We start from the raw sequence: 11,697 nt of genomic DNA on the forward strand, positions 1-11,697 counted from the left end.
TTCGGAGCTGTAGTCGTTCTTTCAGAGCTAGTTGTTACTGCTCTTCCCTGCGTTGTCGCTACCCTTGCTTTGTTTTGAAGGGTTTTGAAATTTATTGTTCAATATTTCATGATGTATTGAATGTCGAACCTCACACAACGCAACAGTGTAATACGAACGAAGAGTCGTCACTGAAGAGAAATTGATAATTTCGGTATCGGCCAACTTTATCGCTGACGAATGATGGAGTGTATCAATATCCTGCTTACGAGAAGGACAGGCAGGAGTATTCATGCAAATATCGTATTATAACGGGGAAATCGTGTGGCATAATTGTAACCTATTTGCAGAATTGATATCACTATTGTTAAAAGTATATCATGCTGCTCAGATACTTAACCGTACTACTGCAGCACTTGGTTCAGTGGTTTGCATTAACCACTTGCAGCCTTCATCTACCTCAGCTTTATAGATATCACACCCTCTCCAGCTGAAATGTCCGAGGTACATTTTGATTGTTAGGATAATGAATGAGGATGAATGTCACAAGTCGATCATCGTGGAAGTTGATGGTTTGGAAATAAGATTTTATTTTTATCCGCGAAGGATAATGACGCTATAATTGTATACATATACCACAAATATAGAAAGAAAAAAACATTGTTCAGTTTCACAAGCCTTCAGCATAAGATTATGGGTATATATGAAGGAGAAAGTATGGGTAACTTCGGTAGACTTACTGTACCACAAAAGTAATAATGGGTTATATGAAGGAATTGGAAGGAAATATTTCGGTACAATATGGAAACAGTGGTTATAAAAGGGATAATTTGTGCTAATATGAAATTTTGCAAAAGAAAAACGTACAAAGATAGACCTGTTTTCCCATAGTACGAAGCATATTCTTATTAGAATGAGGGTATCGCATAACATCTAAAATGCAGAAGCTTAAAAATTTTTTTTGCAGATACAAAAGAGAAGTATATTAATTTCCGTAAGTTCTCAAAAATGCACGATTGTATGTTTACAAGCAATGGCTTTATACTTTTTTCATCACCATGTAGGTCTTATTTGAGTTTTTGATTTCAATTTTTGCACCGTTTTTAATGCTATTAACAGGTGTTGTATTTGGCATTCGTTCTATTCATTCACTTTACTCTCAGGCAAACATTATAAGATTAATTTACCTCAATTTGAGCCATATTCTAATAATTGCATATGTTCTCTTGTTTCATCTTTGTGTGTTTGTTTGCAAGATCCTGTATTTCGCTTTAAAAATTATGAAATATTAACTGACTCTGCATATTACTGCATGTATTTTCGTTTTCAACGAGTATGACTGAATATATTCAAATGTAGTGAGTGTTTATTGAACATATGTGAAGTGCTGTCTGGTAGACATACATGTTTATTGCTTTTTAAGTGTGGAACAGTGCTTATAGAGGTGTTTTTCACTCGGTGAAGTGTGTACAAGGAAGTGTTTTTTAAACTCGGTGCAATGCGTTATGTTTCCGTGTGCTCTGGGCTGGGATCAAAGTAGTGTATTACCTTCAGTGGCTCACTCTGAACATTGTTAGAGACCAGCCCCGCCGCAGTCGCAAAGGCGCGGACACTGTTGCTTCGTTGCCAGCGAACTTCATTGGATCGTGCGTTCTGAACCTTGGTTCTACCGTTCTAATTTGCCTTTCGAAGGGTCCAAAATTGGCAGCCAGCCTCTTGAGAGCCCGAACAACAAGCTCTTTTCATTTTGTGGGCCAGTAACCAGTATTAAGAGGGAGGGTTTCCTCTAGTGCGTCTGTCCAGTTCATAGTTAGACAAAGCTAATGAGATTCGCTGACCCTTGCGTTCTGCTTGGCTTTCAAAACTTAGAATTGGGCTTCGCAAATTCTGGTAAATGTTGGGTTCTTTGCTGTTTTATGATTTGCCAATTTTAGGTGCTTGGTGGCCTTAGTTGTGTAAAACGCTTCAATTCTCTAAGATTGTTTCAAAACGGCAAAACGGCAATAAAACATCGTTATATTCGTCTCACTAATACAACCTTGCATATATGGAGTTTAACTAAAAGAAAAGAATTCCAAAGGATCAACATGCTCGAATACGTCAGTTAGGCAAGCCATCACTGCTCCATAGCGGTGGTAGCCATAACTACATGCGCAGCGACATTGCGCAGGACAATGTGCAATCGTTGGTGTTCCGACGCTGTCGCGTGCCAGCTACTGACATGTTCGGAGATGTAGTCGTTCTTTCAGAGCTAGTTGTTACTGCTCCTCCCTACGTTGTCGCTACCCTTGCTTTGTTTTGAAAGGTTTTTGAAAGTTATTGTTCATCAATGTTTCATAAGGCTGTTTTATGAATAGATCTTTAATTGACCGTAAACGATGCTAACCAGCGATCCGCCCGAGTTATTTCCATGACCCGGCGGGCAGCTTCCGGGAAACCAAAGTCTTTGGGTTCCGGGGGAAGTATGGTTGCAAAGCTGGATCTTAAAGGAATTGGCGTAAGGGCACCAACAGGAGTGGAGCTTGCGGCTTAATTTGACTCGACACAGGGAAACTCGCCAGGCCCAGACACCGGAAGGATTGACAGATTGAGAGCTCGTTCTCGATTCGGTAAAACTCGAACAACGACACGCGCCTATGTGTGATATCTTTCGGGTAATTGTTTCTGTATTATCCCATGGAACATACACATCAATGTAGGCATGCCATCGGATTCTTTTTTGTTGCCTTCGTTTTTGACTCATTGAGGTGGAGGTTGCATTGAAAAAGGCTGCTGCTGCATTGGGGCAGTTCACTAATACTACGATTAGCACGCGCAAGGCCAAGCGATATGATGTATGTACTTGCCGCGGTAGAAACTCGGGTCCCCCCGTACTTTCACATACCTTCTTAAGCAAACGAGCGACCGACCTCACCTCACCTCAAACAAATCGGCCATGATTTATTCACTTTCTGTCCATCAACTTCTATGCCTTTATGGTAACATAATTCAACTTTATATTGTTTTTGCACACACGTGACAAGTATTTGCAACGCCCAAGGATTGCGATATAACCATTGGAGAACAATAAACATTTCATTTGCTGCTCGCTCAGAAGACTCCTTTTCGTTACTGTCGTCGCTCAAGAGACAGGCATTTGCTCTTGGCGCGCCGAAGGAGTCGGAATCCGTGGGTAGATATAGGAAAAAGAGGAATTCCCTCTTTGGGGACTCCTCCTGAGAAGACTAAGAACGATTCCCCATGACATCCAAAAATGTGCTGCATTGAAGGCGACGGGGGAAGGCAGGCTGCGCTCACACCGGGAAGAGCCTTACATGACTTATTACTTCCACGTTGAGGCGTCGTCTACCTCGTGCCGCAACATGTTCCGTGACTGTTCCATATGGAGAAGGATGTCTTCTAAAAGGCTTAGGATATCATCCGGCGGTCTTCTTAACTTGCTCCGTGTTTGAGCAGCTATTGCTATTCACACTCTGCCCCACTCTGATTTATCCTCTGACCGACCCACATGCACCGCCCCTAAGTGCATGGTTTGTCTTTGGGTCTGGCCAACACCAACAACAGTAGGTTTCAAGACCGTAATCATCATCATAGAATCAATGCATGGCTTATCCTCTGACCGACCCACATGCACCTCCCCTAAGTGCATGATTTGTCTTTGGGTCTGGCCAACACCAACAACAGAAGGTTTCAAGACCGTAATCATCATCATAGAATCAATTCATGGCTTATCCTCTGACCGGCCCACGAGCTCTGCCCCTAAGAGCATCTTCTTTGCTATATGGGCCTGGCCAGCACCAACAACAGCTTGGGGTAGAGCAGAAAGACCTACGATCCGCAGAAACGCGCACAGTCAAGCGACATGACATGATGTATGCATGCAGTTGCCGAGGCGGCGAGGTAGAAACTTAGATCTCCCTGTACAATATCAGGCTAGAGTAAAACTCAACAGGATCTTCTTTCCCCGCTCTTTGGCGCAGGCCCTACGTTCTCCTGCCTGTGGGTTCGCTAGATAGTAGACAAGGACATTGGGAATCACTTCAACTCATTCATAAGCGTCACTATTTAGATGACGAGGCATTTGTTAACAGTACACATACAAAGCAGAGCATGTGCATTGAAGGAGGATGCTTGTACTTACACTTGCATGGCTTAATCTTTGAGACAAGCATATGAATTTGCTCATGGAAGACCCGTGAAATGCATGTCTTATCCTGTGACCGACCCACATGCATGCACCCCGCCCCAAAGGTGCATACATGCTTTGTCTCTCTGGGTCTGGCCAACACCAGCTTGACTTGCTACTACCACCAAGAGTCATAATAATCATTTGGGCGGCTGCTGCTGCACCGGTGTAAGACGCTCGAGGCTGGATGACGCCACCGAAGCTCTCATAGCATACATGCACTCACTACAACCCCAACCACCACCAGTCAGTCTTGACTGACTGCCTGCTTCGACTGAAGCAGAAAGCGAAGAACCCAAACAACGATACGCGCCTGTGCGGTATCTTTCGGGTAATGGTTTCTCTGCATTTTCCCATGGAACATACACACCAATGTATGCATGCCATCGGATTTTGGCTGCCTGCTTCGAGTGAAGCAGGGACGCATGCTATCCGAGAAAGCGAAAAACTCAAACAACGACAGGCGCCTATGTGTGGTATCTTTCGGGTAATTGTTTCTCTACATTATCGCATGGAACATGCACACCAATGTATGCATGCCATTGGATTCTTTTTTGCCTTCGTTTTTGACTCGTTGAGGAGGAGGTTACATTGAAGGAGGCTGCTGCTGCATTGGGGCAGTTCACTAAAACTACGATTCGCACCTGCAAGGCCAAGCGACATGATGTATATACTTGCCGAGGCGCCCAGGTAGAAACTCTGGTCCCCCCCGTACTTTCACAAACCTTCTTAAGCAAACGACCGACCGACCGACCTCAACTCGCCTCAAACAAATCAGCCATGCTTTATTCACATTCTGTCCATCAACTTCTATGCCTCTATAGTAACATAATTCAACTTGATATTGCTTTTGCACTCACGTGACAAGTATTGCAATGCCCAAGGAGTGTGATATTAGCATTGGAGAACAACAAACATCTAATTTGCTGCTCGCTCAGAAGGCTCCTTTTTGTTACGGTCGTCGCTCAAGAAAGAGGCATTTGCTCTTGGCGCGCCGAAGGAGTCAGAAGCCGTGTGTAGATATTGGGAAAAGAGGAATATCTTCTTTGGGGACTCCTTCGAAGAAGACTAAGAACGACTCTCATGACATCCAAAAATGTGCTGCAGCGAAGGCGACGGCGGAAAGCAGGCCGCACTCGCATCAGGAAAAGCTTTACAAGACTTCTTATTACTTCCGCGGTCAGACGTCGTCTCCCTCGTGCCACAGCAAATGTGCCGTGACGGTTCCATACTGAGAAGGTCTTCAAAAAGAGACAACAATGATGTCATTAGACTGGGTCTAATGGCATTCAAGAAGGCTCCTGCAGCTTCGTCGGTGGCATTGGGGTCGAACACTAATAATACGATTCGCACGCGCACGGCCAAGTGACATGATGTATGTACTTGCCGAGGTAGAAACTTAGGTCTCCCCGTACAGTTATCTCGCAAAAGAATGTCTTCCAAAAGACCAAGCTACCTAGCTAGATTTGTATTTGGCGGAACTTTTTTCGACGTCGACCACTTCTTCTTGGCGTTGAGTGCTAGGCAAGTAGCGAAGGGCCAGGCGCTACACATTACCTATGGACCATCGATCGCTCCTCCGACACACTTTCCCCTTTAGAACGTTCTGGGAAGTATTAGAGAACGATTACCATGAAACCAAGAAAGGCGTTGCATTGAAGACGACGGAGGATGGCTGGCCGCACTCACACCAGGAAAAGCCTTGCAAGACTTCTTATTACTTCGGCAGTCAGGCGTCGTGTACCCCGTGCCACAGCAATTGTGCCGTGACGGTTCCGTACGGAGAAGGTCTTCAAAGGGACACAACAATGATGTCATTAGACTGCGTCTCATGGCAGTGAAGAAGGCTCCTGCTGTTTCCCCGTACCGTCATCTCGCAAACCAATGATGCCTTCAAAATGACCAAGCTACCTAGTTAGGTTTGCATTTGGCGGAACTTTTCACGACGTTGACCACTTCTTCTCGGCGTTGAGTACTAGGCAAGTAGCGTAGTATTGAATGTAGACCATCGATCGCTCCTCAGATACATTTGTCCCTTTAGAACGTCCTGGGAACTATTAGAGAACGATTACCATGAAACCAAGAAAGGCACTGCATTGAAGGCGATGGGGAAGGCAGGCGGCACTCACACCAGTAAAAGCCTTACAAGATTTAATATTACTTTCACGGTCAGGCGTCGTGTCCCCCGTCGCCTTCAATGCAGAACATTTCCTAAAAATTCCCCAAGATGGGATTTTCTCCTTTTAACAATTGGCGGGATGTTGTGATGACACCCGCCCCAGCAAATTTTTACGATGATAATGATGAGTCGTTGAGGGGCTTCTGCCTCGGCACCTGCATACATCATGTCATTTCGCTTGACCGTGCGCGTGCAATTCGTAGGTCTGCCTCCACCAGGAAGAAGCCTTACAAGACTTATTACTTCAGCGGTCAGGCGTTGTCTCCCTCGTAGCACAGCAAATGTGCCGTGACGGTTCCATACGGAGAAGGTCTTCAAAAAGAGACAACAATGATGTCATTAGACTGGGTCTAATGGCATTGAAGAAAGCTCCTGCAACTTCGTCGGTGGCATTGGGTTCGAACACTACTACTACGATTCGCACACGCACGGCCAAGTGACATATGTGTACTTGCCGAGGTAGAAACTTAGGTCTCCCCGTACAGTTCTCTCACAAAACAATAATGTCTTCGAAAAAACCAAGCTACCTAGATATGTTTGCATTTGGCGGAATTTTTCTCGACGTCGACCACCACTTGTTTGCGTTGAGTACTAGGGAAGTAACGTAGTGCTAGGCGCTACACATTACCTATGGACCATCGATCGCTCCTTCGATACATTTGCCCCTTTAAACGTCCTGGGAACTATTAGAGAGCGATTCCCATGAAACCAAGAAAGGCGTTGCATTGAAAGCGACGGAGGAAGGCAGGCCGCACTCACACCAGGAAAAGCCTTACAAGACTTCTTATTACTTCGGCAGTCAGGCGTCGTGTACCCCGTGCCACAGCAAATGTTCCATGACGGTTCCATACGGAGAAGGTCTTCAAAAAGAGACAACAATGATATCATTAGACTGGATCTAATGGCATTGAAGAAGGCTCCTGCTGCTTCTTCGGAGGCTTTAGGGTCGAACACTAATACTAGGATTTGCACGCGCACGGCCAAGCGACATGATGCATGTACTTGCCGAGGCGCAGAAGTAGAAACTTAGGTCTCCACGTACCGTCATCACAGAAACCAACAATGTCCTCGAAAAGACCAAGCTACATAGCTGGGTTTGTATTTGGCGGAACTTTTTTCAACGTCGACCACTTCCTCTTGGCGTTGAGTACTAGGCAAGTAGGATAGTGCCAGGTGCTATACATTACCTATGGACCATCAATCGCTCCTCCGATACATTTGCTCATTTAGAACGTCCTGGAAACTATTAGAGCGATTCCCATGAAACCAAGAAAGGCGCTGCATTGAAGGCGACGGAGGAAGGCAGGCCGCACTCACACCAGGAAAAGCCTTACAAGACTTCTTATTACTTCGGCAGTCAGGCGTCGTGTACCCCGTGCCACAGCAAATGTTCCGTAACGGTTCCGTACGGAGAAGCTCTTCAAAAGGACACAACAATGATGTCATTAGACTGGGTCTTATGGCAGTGAAGAAGGCTCCTGCTGCTTCTTCGGCGGCATTTGGGTCGAACACTAATACTAGGATTTGCACGCGCACGGCCAAGCGACATGATGCATGTACTTGCAGAGGTGGAAACTTAGGTTTCCCCGTACCGTCATCTCGCAAACCAATAATGCCTTCAAAATGACCAAGCTACCTAGCTAGGTTTGCATTTGGCGGAACTTTTCTCGACTTTGAGCACTTCTTCTCGGCGTTGAGTACTAGGCAAGTAGCGTAGCGCCAGCGCTACACATTGCATATGGACCATCGATCGCTCCTCCGATACATTTGTCCCTTTAGAACGTCCTGGGAACTATTAGAGAGCGATTACCATGAAACCAAGAAAGGTGCTGCATTGAAGGCGACGGGGAAGGCAGGCGGCACCCGCACCAGTAAAAGCCTTGCAAGATTTCATATTACTTTCACGGTCAGGCGTCGTATCCCCCGTCGCCTTCAATGCAGAACATTTCCTGAAAATTCCCAAGATGGGATTTTCTCCTTGTTTTAACAATTGGCGGGATGTTGTGATAACACCCGCCCCAGCCAATTTTTATGATAATGATGAGACGTTAACAGGGGACTTCTGCCTTGGCAACTGCATACATCATGTCATTTCACTTGACCGTGCGCGTGCGATTCGTAGGTCTGCCTCCACCAGGAAAAAGCCTTACAAGCCTTATTACTTCAGCGGTCAGGCGTCGCCTCCCTCGTAGCACAGCAAATGAGCCGTGACGGTTCCATACGAAGAAGGTCTTCAAAAAGAGACAACAATGATGTCATTAGACTGGGTCTAATGGCATTGAAGAAGGCTCCTGCAGCTTCGTCGGTGGCATTGGGTTCGACCACTAATACTACGATTCGCACACGCACGGCCAAGCGACACGATATATGTACTTGCCGAGGTAGAAACTTAGGTCTCCCTCGTACAGTTCTCGCAAAACAATAATGTCTTCGAAAAGACCAAGCTACCTCGATATGTTTGCATTTGGCATAACTTTTTTCGACGTCGACCACATCTTCTTGGCGTTGAGTACTAAGCAAGTAGCGTAGGGCAGGCGCTACACATTACCTAAGGGCCATCGATCGCTGGTCCGACACATTTTCCCCTTTAGAACGTCCTGGGAAGTATTAGAGAGCGATTACCATGAAACCAAGAAAGGCGATGCATTGAAGGCGACGGAGGAGGCAGGCCGCACTCGCACCAGGAAAAGCCTTACAAGACTAATTATTACTTCGGCAGTCAGGCGTCGTCTACCCCGTGCCACAGCAAATGTTCCATGACGGTTCCATACGGAGAAGCTCTTCAAAAAGAGACAACAATGATGTCATTAGACTGGATCTAATGGCATTGAAGAAGGCTCCTGCTGCTTCTCCGGCGGCATTTGGGTCGAACACTAATACTACGATTCGCACGCGCACGGCCAAGCGACATGATGCATGTACTTGCCGAGGCGCAGAGGTAGAAACTTAGGTTTCCCCGTACCGTCATCTCGCAAACCAATAATGCCTTCAAAATGACCAAGCTACCTAGTTAGGTTTGCATTTGGCGGAACTTTTCTCGACGTTGACCACTTCTCGCCGTTGAGTACTAGGCAAGTAGCGTAGCGCCAGGCGCTACACATTGCATGTGGACCATCGATCGCTCCTCCGATACATTTGTCCCTTTAGAACGTCCTGGGAACTATTAGAGAGCGATTACCATGAAACCAAAAAAGGTACTGCATTGAAGGCGACGGGGAAGGCAGGCGGCACTCATTCCAGTAAAAGCCTTACAAGATTTAATATTACTTTCACGGTCAGGCGTCGTGTCCCCCGTCGCCTTCAATGCAGAACATTTCCTAAAAATTCCCCAAGATGGGATTTTCTCCCTCTTTTAACAATTGGCGGGATGTTGTGATGACACCCGCCCCAGCAAATTTTTACGATGATAATGATGACGAGACGTTAAGAGGGGCTTCTGCCTCTGCAACTGCATACATCATGTCATTTCGCTTGAACGTGCGCGTGCAATTCGTAGGTCTGCCTCCACCAGGAAGAAGCCTTACAAGACATGTTACTTCAGCGGTCATTCGTCGTCTCCCTCGTAGCACAGCAAATGTGCCGTGACGGTTCCATACGGAGAAGGTCTTCAAAAAGAGACAACAATGATGTCATTAGACTGGATCTAATGGCATTGAAGAAGGCTCCTGCAACTTCGTCGGTGGCATTGTGTTCGAACACTAATGCTACGATTCGCACACGCATGGCCAAGTGACATTGTGTGTACTTGCCGAGGTAGAAACTTAGGTCTCCCCGTACAGTTATCTCACAAAACAATAGTGTCTTCGAAAAAACCAAGCTACCTAGTTATGTTTGCATTTGGCGGAACTTTTCTCGACATCGACCACCACTTGTTGGCGTTGAGTACTAGGAAAGTAGCGTAGTGCCAGGCGCTACACATTACCTATGGACCATCGATCGCTCCTTAGATACATTTGCCCCTTTAAACGTCCTGGGAACTATTACAGAGCGATTCCCATGAAACCAAGAAAGGCGTTGCATTGAAGGCGACGGAGGAAGGCAGGCCGCACTCACACCAGGAAAAGCCTTACAAGACTTCTTATTACTTCGGCAGTCAGGCGTCGTGTACCCCGTGCCACAGCAAATGTTCCATGACAGTTCCATACGGAGAAGGTCTTCAAAAAGAGACAACAATGATGTCATTAGACTGGATCTAATGGCATTGAAGAAGGCTTCTGCTGCTTCTTCGGAGGCTTTTGGGTCGAACACTAATACTAGGATTTGCACGCGCACGGCCAAGCGACATGATGCATGTACTTGCCGAGGCGCAGAAGTAGAAACTTAGGTGTCCACGTACCTTCATCACAGAAACCAACAATGTCTTCGAAAAGACCAAGCTACCTAGCTGGGTTTGTATTTGGCGGAACTTTTTTCAACGTCGACCACTTCTTCTTGGCGTTGAGTACTAAGCAAGTAGGATAGTGCCAGGTGCTATACATTACCTATGGACCATCAATCGCTCCTCCGATACACTTGCTCCTTTAGAACGTCCTGGGAAGTATTAGATAGCGATTACCATGAAACCAAGAAAGGCGTTGCATTGAAGGCGACGGAGGAAGGCAGGCCGTACTCACACCAGGAAAAGCCTTACAAGACTTCATATTACTTCGGCAGTCAGACGTCGTGTACCCCGTGCCACAGCAAATGTTCCATGACGGTTCCATACGGAGAAGGTCTTCAAAAATAGACAACAATGATGTCCTTAGACTGGATCTAATGGCATTGAAGAAGGCTTCTGCTGCTTCTTCGGAGGCTTTTGGTTCGAAAACTAATACTAGGATTTGCATGCCCACGGCCAAGCAACATGATGCATGTACTTGCCGCGGCGCAGAAGTAGAAACTTAGGTCTCCACGTACCTTCATCACAGAAACCAACAATGTCTTCGAAAAGACCAAGCTACCTAGCTGGGTTTGTATTTGGCGGAACTTTTTTCAACGTCGACCACTTCTTCTTGGCGTTGAGTACTAAGCAAGTAGGATAGTGCCAGGTGCTATACATTACCTATGGACCATCAATCGCTCCTCCGATACATTTGCTCCTTTAGAACGTCCTGGAAACTATTAGAGCGATTCCCATGAAACCAAGAAAGGCGCTGCATTGAAGGCGACGGAGGAAGGCAGGCCGCACTCACACCAGGAAAAGCCTTACAAGACTTCTTATTACTTCGGCAGTCAGGCGTCGTGTACCCCGTGCCACAGCAAATGTTCCGTAACGGTTCCGTACGGAGAAGCTCTTCAAAAGGACACAACAATGATGTCATTAAACTGGGTCTTATGGCAGTGAAGAAGGCTCCTGCTGCTTCTTCGGCGGCAT

The sequence above is a fragment of the Panulirus ornatus genome, chromosome 27 (genome assembly GCF_036320965.1).
Source record: "Panulirus ornatus isolate Po-2019 chromosome 27, ASM3632096v1, whole genome shotgun sequence".
Classification (NCBI taxonomy): Eukaryota; Metazoa; Arthropoda; class Malacostraca; order Decapoda; family Palinuridae; genus Panulirus; species Panulirus ornatus.